Below are 20,263 nucleotides of genomic sequence, written 5' to 3'. Positions count from 1 at the left end.
AGTTTCTGATTTTTCAAGCCCAAATACGAAAAGCCCAGCCAAATTTAGTTCGGGTTCGGTTTTTGGCGCGAAAAACTTATCGGGTGCGTTAAACAGCGCGAAAACGAGTGTTTTTCGGCTAGTTTTGTGTAAAATTATAAAAATATGCTATACGTTTGTGAAAATCAAAAATATTTTCACGGATCGCTTAAAACATTTCAATTAAGTGTTTGGTTAGTCTTTTTCGGCTTAACGGATGATACAATGCTTGGTTTGAAACTATCTTTCGCGTTTAAATCTATAGCGGGTAGTTAAACGAGCATGTTTTCGTTTAACTTGTTTGTTATAAAACTAAGGCCATATTACTAATATTTTAGCTTGTATTAAACGTATATCACTTATAGATGCCCCCCCGGGATTTCTGGGCTATAACCCGAACCGTTCAGTTAATCGTTCGTTTGCTACGCAAAAAGCGTTTATTTGCTTAATCGATAAATACGTACTAAGGTGTACCTTGTTTTGGCTCAAATGTCACAATAATCTTCCAAGCAATGGCCTCCTTGTGCGCCCTAAGCACCTTCAACAACTTCATCTTCTCACCCTCTGTCATTGCAGAAGCAATAATCACTGGTAACTTCCTCTCATCATCTAGAAACGCATACTCCAAGTGAGTGGGTAGATCTTTAAGTTCTAAGGAAGAAGGAGGACTCTCGGCGGAAGTTCGGTCCTTTGGATCAACTCGCACGATCTTAGTCGATATGTCAGAATCAAAGAAGGACGACTCGGCGTCAGCATTAGAGGGCTGTTCGGTCATGGCGACCATCTCAACCTCTGGAATCCCCCTATCTAGAAATTATGAGTGTAATAGCCGGTAGGGATCTAGATCTTATGATGACATCGATGAATTCATTGTGTATGTATACGGTTAAGCTTTTATTACGTTAACTGTGTGTAGTGCGTGTGTTGAGAGGAAATTTTGGCAGATTAACAAGATGGTGAGAGGAAATATCAAAACTGTTACATTAGAAATTGATTACAGGGGTATATATAGAGGATGACCTCATTCGTTAAGATAACCTTAATGAATGGGTCATTCGTTACATTAACCTAACGAATAAACATACTTATTCGTTAATACATTAACCATAGCGAATAGCCTTCATTCGTTATGCTCCATTCGTTAATTAGGGTTAACGAATGGGACTTACATTAATACGAGTGTGACACATTCGTTACGAGGTAACGAATGTGCCTTACAATTAGGCGAATGTGACTATTTACATAAAACCCCCTATAATACTAACTATTACATTATCAGATAATAAAGACCGTGACGTACAAAACATGTATCAACAAACTCCCCCTCGTCTCGAGCTTTTTATCCTTTATCTCTGGAATATCTTTGTCTTCCAGTCGTTACAACTACGAATCTTGTTTGCATAACAGACTCAAACAACTTCCTGAAACTGCATAGCAAGCTCATAATCGCTTATGTTAGCGAATCTGATCTGACTTGTAAATAAAGCTTCGTTGTCGGACTCAGATAAACTAACGAACCACATCGGATCAATCACACGTATAGTCTTCATGTTTGAACCGGAACTAAATACTGTAACTGCTTCACCTATATGATTGTCATAATACCAATAATTAAACGAGGTGAAAAGACTCTGAGGAAATATCTTCATTAGAGCCCTCTTCATTGTCTTTGGCGGGTTTACTTGCAGTATCATCTTCCTCCAGCCAGTGCGTTGATCAATCTCATCAATGTACTTGTGAGTCGGCACCTGTGGCTTGAAGAATTTGAAACCATAACGGGTTTCATGCAATAAATGATTATAGAACCACTTAGCCCTAACATCATCTCCTCAATTCACGAACGGCTTGTTAGCTAGTGTTCTAACGTCCCACCTTGGCATAGATAAGATATCGTGTGGGCGCTTGAAATAATAAATACCGTGCTCCCACTTCAAGATATATACTTTAAGATCCGAATCAAACTGCCACGCAACCAAATCACCTTTCACATCTTTCGCCGGCTTGTACTTTTTCATCTAGTATGCAGATGCTCGAGCCTTTGCCAATTTGACTTCCTCCCGTTCATGATAACGAAAGGTCTCGATCATCTTGTTCATCTTCTTTACATTATGCTCGAACATACCATCCAAAGCACGTGTGCGCTTTTTCTCTGTCGCCGATAAGTGACTTGTCTCTGCAGCTTTATTCCACCTTTCTATCTCTTCACGTAAGCGACGTTATGCTGCATCAAAATGTTCTGTAGTGAAAAACAAAATACCTGAGTCATTGTTGTTGTTGTCGGTGTAAAACTCCGGATACTCCTCAGCAATAACGTCCTCTACCTCCACCTCATCATAATCAGGTACATTCCCACGAGGAATACCTGTATTCGTACTTTATTCAAATTCAACATCTACATCCACACTCTTACCCAACTCCTCAACCTCCTCTTCGTTTAGATCCAGAAGCAAGGCTATCTGCAAATTTGCCTTCTTCGATCTCATCTGTGTTCACCATACTATACACGATTTCATCCATACCCACAAATAAAAGCATATTGGCCGGAATAACGTCAATTGGTTTGGCTCTCGTATAATCCTTATATGGCACAATCTGTAGAATACTTGCTTCAGACCCACCACCAGTACTCGTATCAGTCTTATTACCTGCCGACGGCGCAGAAGTACCGCCCGGTTGCTGATCTACACCTCCTTCACCATCTTTATCCTCCTCATCATTCTTTAATTTCTTCAACTCATCATCCTTGCACTTGAGTTGAAGTATAATCTCATCTTGTTTATCAATCCTCTCCCCCTGAGCAACAACAAGGGCTTTTAGTTCCCTGTTTTCTCGTTGAATGAACTGAATATGTCTAAACATATTCCGCTGCTCTGCCCGCATCTGTTCCTGAAATGAACGATCTGCTTGAATCTGGTTTTGTTGCATATGAACCAGGTTCGACATATTAAACCACTGGGCACTGGTAGACAACTCATAAAAATCAGGATGAATTAGTTGCATCGGACCTTGAGGACGATTGAAAGTCATGAATGAATGCTCAAGTCTTTGCAATGGTGTCGGAGTAACTGGTGTAGAAGCAGTCTATTGTGGAGAAGTCGGCATACGAGCCAACACCGTCTGAATAACATCACAAATGGCGTATCAGACCTAGCTGTAGTTGCCAAAGTTATAGTAGGAGGCACAGGAGAAACAGGCATCTGTACTAGAGTAGGAGATCGAGTAAAAACTGGAACTGGAGATCTCGGAATGTTCTAAACTATAGGAGAAGTCGGAACAGCAGCTGAAATAGATACAGGATGTAAAGTCCCGTCCCCGGTAACCCTACTTTGGTGTTGGATTTACTCATAAACACAGTTCTAAAATCAGAGTTGATTAAAAACTTTTCGTGGAATACTTAATATTAGACATTCTTACATAACATAAGTATTTGTCTTAACAAAATACATTAAGTCTTAAAAGATAACATAAATGACACATGAATCTTCCCTCTTTCATGCCAGTCTTCATCCATATGCCACGTGTCCCACCTCAAGCAACCTGCCTCATCCTACTCACCTGCGTGCATACTAAAAATCAGCTATGCTGAGTGAGTTCTAGTTTAACAATTTACAGGATTATTCTTACACGTTCTTTTATTTGCAAACAAATATTTCTTGCACTATTCGTACTTTATTTTTATACTTTCTTACAATCATACAATTATTCTTACATTCTTGCACAGATATTATAAGGGTCTGCCACCCGACCTCTTGCACCGATATCATAGAGTCGGCCATTCTATTCTTGCCCAAGTATTATAGTGGCCTGTCACCCCGACTCTTACATCAGACTCTTACTATTCTTACCCAGGTATTATAAGGGCCTGTCATCCCGACCCTTACATCACATTCTTACTTGACTCTTTCAATCACGTTAAGTTAACAGCTAGGCACATGCAAGTTCTTACAACTTTCTTTCATTCTAGCAACAATCATTCATATTATCATACACGTATATATATATATATATATATATATATATATATATATATATATATATATATATATATATATATATATATATATTACTAGTCTTACAAGTATGCACACAGCCCTGAAAACATTTCAAGAGAAATGGGGCTAGAACTCACTTGATGTCGGTTTCTCTCGCTGTTAACGGTAATGACCTTCGCATGAGGATTTCGCTTCGCAAAGCGTGCGATGCGAAATTCTTGGATTTCGCATGGCATGCGATGCGAAACCCTTTTTCATGCGAAAAACCCCTTTTTCATTTTTACTAATTTAAGGCTATTTTCCTCTGAGACTCTTCCTTAGGACCCGATTCTACTCTTTTTATGGGTTTCGGGTCGTACCAACTTTGTATACCTGTGTTTTTCATGGTCCAAACATCATCTTTTTGTTCTAAACACACCCGTGAGGTTAAAACTCACCAAGTTTATGTTTTTCTTACATTTCACAACCCGATCTATCATTATATCGACTTGCATGTCGATTCTAACCATAAAACTTAACCCTTTGGCCGAAGCTTACCTTTAGCTCCGGGTTCGGTTCAGATCTGGACAAACCCGAAGATCTGGACGTGTTTCTTGGTGTTTGATGACGTTTACACACGAGGTTCTTCCTTCTTTTGGCTCGGGATTGGATTCGGGTGATAGAGAGAAAGTGTGTGTGTGTGTTCTTGAGTGTGTGTGATGGTGGAAAGAAATGGAATGGAGAAGAGGTTGGGGTATATATATATAGGGGTCCAAGGGCCCCACCACCCACTCCCTTTTCCAACCAAACCTTATCCAAACATAAACACACACACAATTAAACTAACGACACACAGTTAATAATAAACTTCTCTTTTATTTATTTATCTCAAAATACGGATGTTACACAGGAGCAGATACAGTAGGAGTAGACCTCACAAATGGTTGACTAGGTATCTCAATACCTGAGCCTCTTCTAACCCGTTGCTTCTTAGGTTTCTCCCCCTTTTCTACCATTGGTTCTTTTCCTTTACGTTTTCGTTTCTGAGCATAACTTAACTCAGCTTGTGGTCCTAGATCACTATCACCACCATCATCTCCACCATTCCCACCATCACCACCTTCACGTTGAGAATCGGAATCGCCATGAGCCCAACGATCATTAGGTGGTGCAATATAATCAATGTTCGCCAAATATTGAATCAAACGCTTAAACCTTGGTCATTCTTCCAGACTTTGACCTCGGTAAGATCTTACACGTCTCATTGTCTCTTCATTCATATGATCAAGATTCATAACATCATCTTGTTCCTTCAATAAATTAGGCTGCAAGTCATTGATCATCATTTGTAGAAATCTGGGATACATGAGAAATTTATGACGGCTCGTGATGTTTTCCTTTAGATGATAATAAACCAATTTAGAGAAGTTGAATGGTTTATTCAGAACTAGAACAACAAAAGCTGACTGTAGCATCACTCGGCATTCATCGAATCCACCCTTACGTCCACCGAGACAATGTATCGACACGTGAAGCAAGTACTTGTATTGTTTACACACGTTTGCTTTGTTGTACATAGATCTACCCAAATCTCCATTATACTTTACTCAGCCAAACAACCCTCTAATCAATTCTCTATCAAACTCACACCTATCGTCAATCGTATCATGAATCGCCAACGAATCTCGAATTACACCAATATCAATCACAACTCGCTTATCCTGAATCACTGCCTCTATCTGATTTTCGGCCTTGTTGTATCTAGCGGTGTTCCAGAATGCTCGAATAATACTCTGATAGACAATTGTACGAGTCGAGATGGCCTTGTATATCTTGGAGCGTGTCAAGAAACTGATCACGCCCCCGAATATCGGTGTGTCTTCAAAATTCAGCTCTAAATAGGTACAGATATTATGACTCTTGTTCCAAGATAACATCACTGCAGCTTGTTCGGGTTCGGCTTGAGCTTGAGGTTGTTCTGGATTATCAGGATTTAGCTCGGGAACTGGATTCTGAACATTCTCGTCTGCCATTACAGTTAAAACAAAATAAACATTAGTATAATATTCAAATATTATAGTCTGATTAACTAATGTATATCTCATTCGTTATACTTGTTTAAACGAATGATACATTCGTTATACATTAAATGTTATCATTTGTTACAAGTAACGAATCAAACTTATACGTTAACTCATTTATCATCATAACGAATCAATGATTTAAATCTTTAACGAAACATCTCCGATTCGTTATCATAATTCGTTATCAGTGAAATATTCATTCGTTACATTTTAACGAATATTACTATCATTCGGTAACAAATAACGAATCTGTCCTAAATTATCACTTTGACTATCCAGAGTCAAATCTAATACATAATTTTGACTTAATTACAGTCAATGACGACGATCGTCATCAAAGTACCCTTTGATTTCCCAATACTTTTCATGATTAAACCCAATGAGGATAATCGGAACTAGGTTTAAAACATATATCAATGATCTGTTAATTCTAAAAACCTCAAAATATATTTTATTCTTATGTGTAAAGATCATTTCATATCAGTTTACGAATTAACAAATTAAACCCTTAAATCCAGATCATATATCATGACATTGATATCATCACGCTCGTCTATACCATGTAGAATACAATGATAGCAGTTAATTGAAATATGATTGAGGTTAAGGTTTCTGGAAAAATTTTTGCGAGAGTTTCTCTTAGGGTGATGATGAAAATATGAATCAGGCGAATGAAGAGTCATTCTTTTGTCTTGGGATTATAAACCCTCAATTATTTCACTTGAATCGAGGCAATTCGTAAAATTTGAAATAACGAATGTCCTTAATTGTTAGGTTAAAAATTTATTCGTTAAATCTTATTCATTCAGGATTTGAACGAATGAGATCTTCATTCATTAACAAATAACGAATAATACATTAAAACTTCCATTCGTTAATGGTTTACACGAATTGTCACACCCCGTAGCGATTTGCGAAAGCGTAAAACGGAAATGTAACAGACACCTCTGATATCAACCATATTGTTTATAAAGAACAATACAAACTACTTTACAAGATTTTACATTGATCTAACTTCATTTACAACTAGGTGATACAAACTAAATTCAGCCCATTAAGCGGCTTTACTTCCTATGAGCACACTTGCATCAATTCACCCAGCATTGATCACAAGTCAAACTCGTAGCACATTGACTTTCTAATCCAATCCAGTATACCTGAAAAACATGTTAAAACAGGTCAACTACAAATAGTTGGTGAGTTTCACGAGTTTCAAGAAATCAGTTGTGCGTACAATAATCACAGTTTGTAAATACGCAAGTATGTATGTATGTACGTTAGGAATGATTTTTGGTAATCAAACTATCTATTTATGAATTCAAGCATGTTTATATATGTATGAATTTAATCTTAGTAGAACTTCACCTTATTTTTCTTTTGCTATGAATATCACGGGGCAGCAGGTTATGGTATGGTTTCTGGAAAAAAAGTGAGATAAAAATGTTTGCTGCTTAATCTTTAAGAATTCCAAAATAATAATATTATAAGAAAGTGGCGGCCAGGATTTTACTTAGGTCCCCCCTTGGGCCTTATTCAGCCCAAACTCTGGATTTCAGGCCCAAATGCAAAATCCCAAGTCCAAATTTATTTCGGGTTTGGTTTTTGGCGCGAAAAATATATCGGGTGCGACAAACAGTGCGAAAACGAGTGTTTTTCGGCTATTTTTGTGTAAATTTCTAAAAACATAGTATAAGTTTGTAAAATTCGAAAATATTTTCACGGATCGCTTAAAACGTTTCAAATAAGTGTTTGGTAAGTCTTTTTCGGCTTAACGGATGATACAATGCTTGGTTTGTAACTATCTATCACGTTTAAATCTATAGCGGGTAGTTAAACGAGCATGTTTTCGTTTAACTGGTTTTCTATCGAACTAAGGCCATAGTATTAATATGCTAGCTTATATTAATCGTATATCACTTATAGATGCCCCCCCCCCCGAAATAACTGGGTCATAACCAGACCCCGTTCAGTTAATCGTTCGTTCGTTACGTAATATGCGTTTAATTGTTTAATCGGTAAATACGTACCGAGGTGTACCTGGTTTTGTCTCAAATGTCACATTCTCCCCCCGTTAAGAAATTTCGTCCCTGAAATTCAATATGCCATTTAAAAGCTTCTTTAGGAACAAACAAGAATATTTGATTCCGTTTTCAAATATATTTGGTTCCTCGCTTTTGATTTTACCGAACTTTGATCAATGAAATTTTTTACGAGTCGTAACTATTTGAATTTCCCGTCCATTATTCATATGGTTTCTTTACCAAGTTTAGTTACAAATAAGTTTTCAAGTGGTATTATCTCTGCCTTGTTAATAAGGCACTTGTTTGTTTTGGTATAGAGGAAATTATTAGTAGGACTAAAACTCGACACTAAACATGGTTTTAGTCGATTCGCTATGGGATTAAATTTCAAGAAAACCTCTTACGGTTCCATTTATATATTGATGTTTACTTATTGATTTCCTCAACTCAAATAATACCTTTCAAAGGTTAACAAGTTATTACGTACATCAGTATATTTCTTTTGTCATTGTTAGGCAGCTTTCAATTTGTTTTTGAATCTTACGAGCTTAATCGGTGGTTTCAGGAATAAAATCAGATTTTGCATTTTGAGTGTTGCCAACTTTCAATATAATAAAATATCAATTAATGTCCTTGCTCGTATCATATCAGTTATAGTGTCGTTCGTATAATACTATGGTAATTATTAGAATACGAGGATTAGACCAGTGGAAAATGCTGGCCTTAATTTCCTTCAAGATTTAATATACAGTTGCAATGTAATCATCCCAATATTTGTATAGTTCGCCCAGATCGATCTTTATATTTGGAAATGACAGGTCATGCTTAAAGTGATTTTGTTTCCTAGGTTTTGCCAAAAATAAGAGGCGAAGACATACCATATCGAGGTATGATTTTGTTGACATAATGGTAGGGGTGCCTTTCAGTTGTGTAGTTGCTATGGATCGGGAGAGAGTGTGCAAAGTAAGTTAGTTGGTTAAATAGTACCCGGACTGCACTGTATTCTCGGGATAATTTATGAAAGGGTGTTACTAGGCTTCTGTAATCTGTTCCCACTTCCACTGGGTGCTTCCGGTCGTTGTAAGATTACCGAGGGCTTTTGATATTCTGCCTTAATTCTAGCATTAGCCAGACACTCGGACCACCAATAATATCCCCTTAAATCTTTGTACATTTTATTGCCACCAGGATGAATAGAATCTTTAGATTAATGCGCTTCATTCATGATCAAGTCACATAGTTTACCAAAAGTTAGAATCCAAACTCGGTTTGTTTGAAATATAGAATTTCGTCATTTTTCTTCTCAAAGTTCCGTTTGTTCCCATGCAAATTTTTGTTTTGTTTTTTTTTTTTGTTTTTTTTCTAGTGGTCTGCCTCTAGGGCTTCATTCTGGATGATACGAATCGGTTTGGTAGGGCTAGTTTCAGCAATTATTCCCAGTGCTCGTACTTTTAGTGGTTTAATTCTGTCCTTTCTGCTCAAGACACCTTCTACTATATTAGACTTGTCCGGACAGTAACGAACTTTTCACTCATAATCATTTAAAAATTCCATTCCTCTTCTTTGCCTCATTTTTCTTTTTTTTTTTTGGTTAATATTGTATTGTAGGCTCTTGTGGTCAGTGTAGCTGTACATTGGGTGCCATACAAATATTGCTTCCAGATTTAAGTGCAAAAACAACCACTCGAATTCTAGGTCGTGGGTGGTACAATCTTTTCATGCACTTTTAACTGTTGGGAAGTACACATCCTAAATCTTTTCGGGATGCCTTACAAATAACGACAAGGTCGTCGGTTCCTTATTACGTATTGGTCTTGGTATAGTTTTTGTTTTTAGCAATTGGATAGACGTTCCTTGTTCTTCTCCCCAGTTATAAACTCAGTCTTTTTGGATTGAAAGAGTTAAAGGTTAGGCTATACTGGAAAATTTTCAATAAGGTGTCGGTAATACCCAGCTAATCCTAAAATTTGGCGATTTTATTTTTTTTTTTAAATTTAGTTTAGTTCCTGGTAATCATTGCACCTCCTACAGATTCCGTTCTTCTTCTCTATAAGCAACACCGATGCTCCCCAATGAGGATAGCTAGGTCCTATAAAGCCCTTATTTAATAATTCTTGTAGATGTGTAATTAGTTCTTACATTTCGTAGAGTGCCAGACGATAAGGTGCCTTGATAATATGAGTTGCCCCTAGGATTATGTCAGTTCGAACTTCAACTTGTCGGATAGTGATATTCCAGGTAGTTTATCAGGAAAGAAATTTGAGTATTCGAGTACTACAGGGATACCTCCTATATGTTTCAATGGGGTTTTTATGGTTACGTTTTCCAGAAATGTCATACACCTTTGGCATAAGAGTTTTAAGATGATACACGAGAGGTGATATTGCACCAAACTTCTCTCCTTGTACCATAATTGTTTCATCATCCGAGAGAGGAATTTTAACTATTTAGTAATCACACATGATTTCCACCTTGTATTTAGCTAACCAGCCCATACTGACAATTACTTCGATGCTTTCCAACTAGACCGGGTGTAGGTCAATAAAAATGGTTGATTGTTTAGGATAATAAGATAGTTTTGGAGTATTTGGTTAATAGTTAAAGGTTTTCTGTTAGAGAATTATATAGCATAGGGGTCTACTAGTTCATTAACCGATACATTTCTCGGGGATAAGAACTTAGTGGGAATAAGACCTCTATCGGTACCTATATCAAATGAATATGATGCATATTAATCAGGAATTATAAATGTACCCTTCACCACATCTAAGTCTTGCTGTGTTTTATCGGGTCCAATCACTAATCGTGGCCTCTAGCCGAGTTAGATGTCGATGTTCGTTCTTGGTTTAACTTGGGACAGTTCCTTTTGAAGCGTTTCGTACTTCCACACTCATAGTAAACATGAGGGTTTGTCATAGTTTGTGATCGAATTGGTTGCGATTGGGATAACTGTAAGTGGTGAGGTCAGAACGTTCGGTTTACAGTGTTCATAATGGTTTCACGGCTACAGGCATAGTATCCAATCTTCCCGCTTTTATGCCAAGCCTTTATTCAACATACCTTTTTGCAAATGTTCATTGTATATGTTTAATTCTGAACTAAAGTTGATTGTCGTATTATTTTGAGTTGTAGGGTGCGTAAGTTTAAATTGTTGTAGATTTTGTACCCCTGTTTCATGATTAATTCGTTCTGGTACTAGATGATTTCCACGGGCATTCTCAACACACTATTTCTGACCAATCAAAGGCCACCACACCGGCTTGTGTCATGGCATTTTTAAAGATTTAGTGGTAAACAAAATTAATTAAAGTTCCTACTTCTGGGGCTACTAACTATGGCACTAGTCGAGCCAGATTGTTAAAATAGTTCGTGGATCCCAATTAGTTCGCACCTTTCGTCTTTAGTTTCCCGGGTTTGTATTCTAATTTCTAGATTTCGTTCCTTGGACGAAAATATTTTAATAAAAGGGTTTTAAGTTTTGTCCAAATCATACTGTTGGTTGCCTCTTGTTTCCGAATTTGTACAATCGTTATCTGTCACATATGTGATGATCAATTTCTGGTATTGATAACATATTTTTATTTCTTCGATTCATTTTACTAAAACATTTACTCTTGTAGTGCCACTAGAATTTATAGGTTGCAGACTTAAATCATTTCAACCAGTATTCCCGATGTGAAGGATCACGGTTGTTACGACTAGTATTCATGTTCAGTAAACGATTTTTGTTGCCAATGGCATTTAGTGGGGGAATTTATCATTATCGGTAGTAGCATTATTGCCCAATGGGGGGAGTATTATTCTTGACAATGTTCGTATTTATCAAGAAAATAACATTTGTAACTTTATTAGTATTGGGCGGCGAAATAATATTCGCGGCCGAATTAGTGGTTGACATTTAATTTGTATTCATTATCGTATTAATGCGAGCAGTGAATAGTGCTGCAATTTCCAGAGTTATTATCTGTAGTCACCGAACAATCATTTCGTCCACAACTACCCCAAATTACGTGTTTGTTTTCTTCGGGGCCATTCTATAATGATAGACAACTAAAATTCACATAATAGTAATTTTCCCTATAATGCATTACGTAGGGAATCACATTAGCTAACAGTCAGGTAATTCAAATAGCAGACACGTATCACCCATACCAAATCATGTATCCATATACTCAAGATGACACATAAATTTAGCCTAACAAGGCCATTGTTTGAATAGATATATCAAAAATTGTCATCCCGTGACAAGTAATTTTAACCCGGTAAGGGTCAATGTTTGTATTATTAGATCCAGATCGTCTCCCATATCAGCATAGCACACTACCAAATGCTTGCATGGGGTATCGAAACTATACACAACAGTGTCATACATCCTTGTCTATCCGAGCATACAATATCACGATCACGAATAGTTCACAACTTGTACAACAATTATTCAGATGTAATCCCACCATTAGGTAACTGTTTTATCCTGCCTCTCCCATGACTAACCATTTATCCGTTATGAGTTAAAACAGTATGTTATAATCGGGAGGCATTTGTATACTCCCCTTGTGACATTTGAGCTAAAACAAGGTACACCTCAGTACGTATTTACCGATTAAGCAAATAAACGCCTTTTGTGTAATAAACGAACGATTAACCGAACGGGTCGGGTGATGACCCAGATATCTCGGGGGGCCATTTATAAGTGATATATGATCTATACAAGCTAAAATATTAGAAATATGGTCTTAGTTTGATAGCAAACAAGTTAAACGAAAACATGCTCGTTTAACCACCCGCTATAGATTTAAACGCGAAAGATAGTTACAAACCAAGCATTGTATCATCCGTTAAGCCGAAAAAGACTTACCAAACACTTATTTGAAATGTTTTAAGTGATCCGTGAAAATATTTTTGATTTTTACAAACATATAGTATGTTTTTATAATTTTACACAAAACTAGCCGAAAAACACTCGTTTTCGCGTTGTTTAACGCACCCGATAAGTTTTTCGCGCCAAAAAAAGAAACCCCAACTAAATTTGGACCGGGATTTTCGTATTGGGCTTGAGAAAACAGATTGTTGGGCCAAAATGGGCCCAAGGGGGCCCAAACCATCTTTCCGATCGGACCAGCCCACCCCACCCCCCATTTTTTTATATAACTTGTTTAGGAAGCTTGTTTATCCAATTTGGTTTATAAAATCTGAGGTCCAAGCAGCTGCATCCTAAAATTCCAGAAAACCTCCAAACCCTAAGGTAAAGGGCTTAAATAAGTAGCTTTTGAACTTGTTTATACTTGTTTAATACCATAAAAACATGTCTCGGTTACTAAAAATCATTCCTGACCGTGTAAAAATCCTAAAAATGGTCCATAAACATGTTTCGATCATAAACACAGTAAGGAACCAGTTTTGATAGTTTTTTTGGCCATAAACACGGATTAAAGGGTTGAAACGGCGTTTTTACGGTTCAAAAGTTCGTTTTGTGCACTAGCCGAAACCCTAACTTAAGGGCTGTTATGTTGATGAAATATTGCTTGGTTTGTGATATAGGACTTGTACCTAGCTTTCTTAGAAGCACAAGAACCTGAAAACTTGATTAAAAAGGTCGGAAACGAGCCAAACCCGCTAAGGTAATGCCGAAACACTCGCTTACGGGCTATTTAGGTTAAGGTTGTGATGTGAATATTGTTAGGACTTGAAATTTTTCAGGAACATCAGGGACCATGTCAATAAGTCCCTGTTCAAATTTGGTAATTTTTCGACCATCCGAGAATATTTGGCGAATTTATTACCGAATTAAGACGTTTATTTGGGAAAAATAGCTAACATACTTCAAAACTTATGAAAATTTTCGGGGAACTCAGATTTGATGTATTTTGATCACATATGAATTTTGGGATCATTTGGAGAAGTTTAAAAGTGTTTTGTTTATTTGCGTTCGTGTGAATTTTTATAGCCGAATTTGGGCCGAAAAGAATATCGCACGAACTTTTTACATTCTGGAATTGATACAGGATGATTTGGGACATAATTTGAGCATTCAGGAATTTTTGTGGAATTTTTGGAAATTTTTTGGGATAAACGGACGATTTTCGGGCGAAATAAGCTGATAAAATGAATTTTTATAAATTAATAAATCAGTAAATAATTCCAGAAATATTTTTATAAAAATTTACATATTTTAATTGATAAGTGGCTAAATTTTCATAATTTAATGATTAACGGTTAATTAATTATGCTAATTCGAATATTAAATAAATTCAGTTTTTATAACAACCGGCAAGTTTGCGTCTAACGAAACTGCGGGAATATCAAAACACCAAGAGTGATCAAAAATCATATTTTTGGATTAATTAAGTAAAAACGAACTTTTCTATGAGAAACCTGGACAACCCGGGTGGATTGTGCGCGTTTCTTCTCAAATCAAACTGAATAAACGGAAACGGGCCCCGTGGCTAATCCGGGACCCCAGTATGTGATCATTCTTTATAACTTAATCATTTTATTAACCAATACATTTACCCAAGCTTATTTTCCCATAACTATTTTCTGAACGCGTAAACGAACAACTTGGCCCAGCTGGGAAAACGGGAATCTGAGCCAAGTTTAGTTTTAAGTATTAGACATTGAACAAAATCACAACCTAAGCCTATTGCCACTTTCTGGGCATTCCAACTATACCCAGATTAGTTATACAGCCCAGTTTAGTATTGAGATTATAATAATATTAAAGTATTAATATTATTATAATATTGATTATAGGAACTACTGATAGCGGACCGAACAAACCACGAGCCGATACAGTTCTGAATATCTACTAAATCGTGAGTTTCATGACCCCACTTTTAAACTGTTTTACGAACTTTTGGGGTGAAAAGCATGTTTGATTATATCTGTATACTTATCTGAAACATGTGATGATGTGAATTATCTAAGTGCTAACACACGAAAGTCCCCACGATCACAGTGATTAACTTCGAGCCGGTGACTTGTGAATAGTACTATTGGTTTGACAAACCCAAACGGAGTCGGCACGGTTTGCCGAGACACCAAAACCGTTTGCACATGACCATAAATTTTACGAACCAGCTATGTAGTGTTAGACATAGCTACCGGGGCATGTTGTGGGCGGAAAGGGGCCACAGTGGTTGATTGAGCGTGGGAAATGGAGGCACGCAGCACGAACAGTCCAGGCTTCACTGTAGCTTAGCATAATTACATCACATACATCATTTACATACATACATACTTATTTCATGATTACAACTGTTGACTTGTGAATACTCATTACTGTTTTCTTGAAACTCGTGAAACTCACAAACTCTAGTAGTTGACCCATTTTAAACTGCTTTTCAGGTGTACCTAAATCGGAATGATTGGGTGATCTGTCACTTGCCTGAAGTGTGTGGTTGATGCTACGTGAATAGAAGTAAGAGTAATAGTAGTAAGAATGTATAGTTAACGAACTAGTTTTGTTTGTTTCGCCTAGACTGTAAAACAATGATAGACCAAAGAAATGTAATATATTGTAAATTAGTTTGTAATGTTTCTTTATAAACAATGTGTTGATATCAGAGGTGTCTGTTACATTCCCGTTTTACGTTTCCGCAATGTGCTAGTCGGGGTGTGACAGAAGTTGGTATCAGAGCCATTGGTTATAAAGGATTAGGTTATCCCTTTGGGTACCTAAAATATAACCGTAGGCTCGATTAACTCTGGGAAAATAATTAAATAATAAATTAATATTATATACTGATGGATGTCGGGATGAACTTGTAGGGCAAGTGAGTTATTGTGGTCCGGAACATAATAACAGACTTGCTTGTACGAGGGAATTCGGGGAGAAATCGCGGAACGTGTGGTTAGGTAAAAGTGGCAACATATGTGTATAAAAGGTAATGGGAAAGTATATATATATGTAACACTCATACGTGTTTATGTGGAACAAGGTGTATGAATACGTGTACGTACGATACTGTTGATGATGGTACAATTTACTATGAATATTATATTCATTTATATTCAGTATTGATTTAAATAATAATAATAATTAAAATTTTAATAAAACTAATATTATATTATAATATAATTAATATTAAATTTGGTTAAATTAATTAATCTCCTCGACAATAGTTAGCGATAGCAATAGATATTATTCTTATAACTAACCTTTGTGCAGAGTCATGTCAAGGAACAACGACTACGTACCGGAAGAAGAACCGGTAATATCTGTAGAGGAGGATCCCGAGGAAGAATCAGAGGAGGATCCAGAAGAGGAGGATCCAGAAGAGGAGCCGGAGGAGGAAGAGGAAGAGGTGGAAGAAGAAGTTATCTGTAGAGAGCTACCCAGGAATGTGCCTGATCTATCTGGTTACAGATGCGATAGTTATCCACCTAGGTCACCACGCAAAGATCAAGACGAAGTTAATAGTCAGTATCGTTCACCTGCTAGAGTAGCCAGATTACCCACTCCACCTACCTATACACCTGTCACCGACGACTTCGGCTACTGCGCGAATCCGGCAGACTGCTCGTGTTCGGGTAACCCCGATTGACCCTACCTCGATTCCATTCAGATCTACCCATGACCAGGGAGGACCTTCACTCCTTAGGGTAGATACTTCATCTTCCCGTTCATTGAGTATACCTACCCCTCGCCCTGACCTCCCAAACGCAGGAAACAACTCTTGGATGGCTGTCCTGACTGATCGTGTGATAGACCACTCGATAGCCATAGCTAACCTTAACCAGGAGAGGAGGGACGTGAACCAGTACTTATCGACGTTACATCAGATAGTACTGAACTTACAGCAGTCAGATGCCTACCACCACTGTTGTTTGGATAGAGTGACAGTTCGGCTGTGGAACTGTTACTCGGTGATTACGGTGCTGTTATTTTTATGTTTGTGGCTAGCCTATCGTCTGTATGGATAGATGCGGAATATTACAATTATGTGTACATGATCTTTTGATACCCCATGTATGTATATAGTAGTATGTTATGTTAATATGGGGCACAACTTTGTATATTATTACAAGCACTGACCCTTATAGGGTTAGTCTAACAGTCACTTAATGACAGATTTTGATATATACGTGCAAGCACTGGCCTTTATCAGGCTAAGTCTATGTACCTTTTATTATCAATGTACAGAACAATTTGGAAATGTTAGTATTTTATCTGGTTTACCTGTATAACATTTATTTTACACAGTGCCGTAGACTGGGACTAGTACTAATTGGCTTATATTTGTTTATCATTATAGAATGGCCCCAAAGAAAGCAAACCCTATGACTGAGGCAGAAATAGCCGAGTTGATTGCTCGGCAAATACAGGCAGTAATCCCACTTATCGTAACACAAGTAACTGCCGGTGTAAACACAAATATGCAAACAAACCAACAACAAAACAATAATGCTCCCCCAACCAACATTGAAACAGTTACAAATAATAATCCCCCACCTGATGCAAATAATGTCAACAACAATAATCCCCCACCAAACCCAAGCAATGACAATAACAACCCTAATCCCCCTCGAAGGGAATATTCGATCAAAAACTTTATGGCCTGTAAACCGATTGATTTCAAGGGCACCGAAGGGCCAAACGGGCTGGTTAAATGGATCGAAAAGACTGAATCTGTCCTCAATATCAGCAATTGTCCACCCGAAAACATCGTCAAGTATGTTGCTTCTACTTTTACGTATCATGCATTAATGTGGTGGAACACTACGGTACAGATAAAAGGTCAAGATACGGTGAGTCGCATGACATGGACTGAACTCAAAACACTGATGCTGGAACATTTCTGCCCAAGGAATGAAATTCAAAGGTTAGAACACGAACTTTGGAGTTTGGAGATGAGAGGAGCGGATCATTTGGGATACACGAACCGCTTCAATGAATTGGCCCGCTTAGTACCGTGGTTAGTAACTCCTGAAAATAAACGAGTTGAACGTTATATTTGGGGTTTAGCCCCAGAAGTGAGGAGTTTGGTGAACTCTGTTGGCCATACATCATTTGAGAATGCCGTGACTCAGGCCGGCATTGTAACTTTCGACTTGGTAAGAAGCGGAGTGTTGAGAATGGCCGGGGAAACATCAGGTATGAAGCGAACTAATTATGGATCAGGATCGCAAGGAAGGCCAGCAAATAAACGTGCACGCTCAACGATACAAAATTATGTCATGAGTAGTTCTGAGGTGAAACGAGACAGGTACAAGGGATCGTGGCCCAAATGTGATAAATGTAATTTTCATCATGTGGGTGAGTGTAGACCGATAATATGTCAAAGGTGTGGAAGGATTGGACACAATGGTGGTCCCAATTTCCGAATCGGTATGGAGATTGTAAACCGACCAGCCCAGACAACCCAACCCCGTCATCCCCAACTACCGAGACCACAACCAATTCATCAGGACCCAGCTCAGCAAAACTCAACTGTGGTGAATCGCCGTGCTTGGTTTGAATGTGGGAGGACGGAGCACTTTAGAAGGGACTGCCCCAAGCTGAATCGAGGAGCAGTCACCGGTCGAAACCAAGCATCGACTTCTGGTGCGTCTCGGGGACGTGCGTTTGTTATTGGGTCAGGAGAAGCACGACAAGACCCAAACGTAGTAACAGGTACATTTGTTGTTTCTGATCAATATGCTTCTGTGTTATTTGATACTGATGCCGATAGAAGCTTTGTTTCCTCTAGTTTTGTGTCCCTGGGTAACATGCCAGTTAGTGAACTAACAAATCCCTATACTATAGAGCTCGCTAACGGTAACTCTATAACTGTCAACCAAATAATCCAAAACTGTTCCATTATTCTTAATGACCACCCATTCCTTATTGACCTACTCCCGGTAGAGTTAGGAAGTTTTGATGTAATCGTTGGCATGGACTCGTTAACCAAGTATAAAGCGGAGATTGTGTGTAACGACAAGACAGTTAAAATTCTCTTTTCGAATGGTGAGCAGATTGTAGTACAAGGAGAGAAGTCTGGTTCGATGTTACCTCTCGTGTCTCATCTTAAAGTATTGAAATGTTTACGCCAAGGTTGTATGGCATTCTTGGCAAACGTGACTATAAAGAACCCTGATGAGAAACGCATAGAAGAGATTCCCGTTGTACGTGAATACCCCGATGTCTTTCCTGACGATTTACCCGGATTACCACCGAACCGACATGTCGAATTCCGTATTGACTTAATCCCAGGATCAGCCCCCATTGCTAAGGCACCTTATCGATTGGCACCCTCTGAAATGCAAGAACTATCCAACCAGTTACAGGAATTGTTAGATAAGGGTTTCATTCGTCCTAGTTATTCTCCTTGGGGAGCACCGGTATTGTTCGTAAAGAAGAAAGATGGAAGTTTTAGAATGTGCATCGATTACCGGGAATTAAACAAAGTTACCATCAAGAACCGATACCCTCTTCCACGAATAGATGACTTGTTTGACCAACTCCAAGGGGCAAACTATTTCTCGAAAATTGACCTTCGATCCGGTTACCATCAAGTTAAAATCCAAGAGGAAGACGTGTCTAAAACGGCGTTCCGAACTCGTTATGGCCACTACGAATTCTTAGTTATGCCGTTCGGACTGACTAATGCTCCCGCAGTTTTCATGGACCTTATGAATCGAGTTTGTAAACCGTACCTCGACAAATTCGTTATCGTGTTTATTGATGACATTTTGATATATTCGAAAACCAAGGAGGAACACGAGCAGCATTTACGAACTATTTTGGAACTGTTGAGGCAGGAAAAGTTGTATGCCAAGCTGTCAAAGTGTGAATTTTGGCTACAAGAAGTACAATTTCTAGGGCACGTTGTTAACCGACACGGTATTCATGTAGACCCGAGTAAGGTTGAAGCCATCAAAAATTGGCAGGCCCCAAAGTCACCGAAAGAGATCCGCCAATTTTTGGGTTTAGCTGGGTATTATCGGCGTTTTATTGCTAACTTTTCCAGCATAGCCCAACCTTTAACCCTTTTGACTCAAAAGGATCGCGCTTACGTGTTGGGAGAAGATCAAGAAGCGGCTTTTCAATTGCTGAAACAGAAATTATGCCAAACCCTGATACTAAGCCTTCCAGAGGGAACTGATGATCTGGTAGTTTATTGTGACGCGTCCCGGAAAGGGTTGGGATGCGTACTAATGCAAAGAAACAAAGTCATAGCATACGTTTCTC

Source organism: Bidens hawaiensis, unplaced genomic scaffold (assembly GCF_021521415.1).
Source record: "Bidens hawaiensis isolate Kalapana, Puna unplaced genomic scaffold, B.hawaiensis_p1.1 tig00000657_1, whole genome shotgun sequence".
NCBI lineage: Eukaryota > Viridiplantae > Streptophyta > Magnoliopsida > Asterales > Asteraceae > Bidens > Bidens hawaiensis.
Note: the sequence above shows the minus strand (reverse complement) of the source record.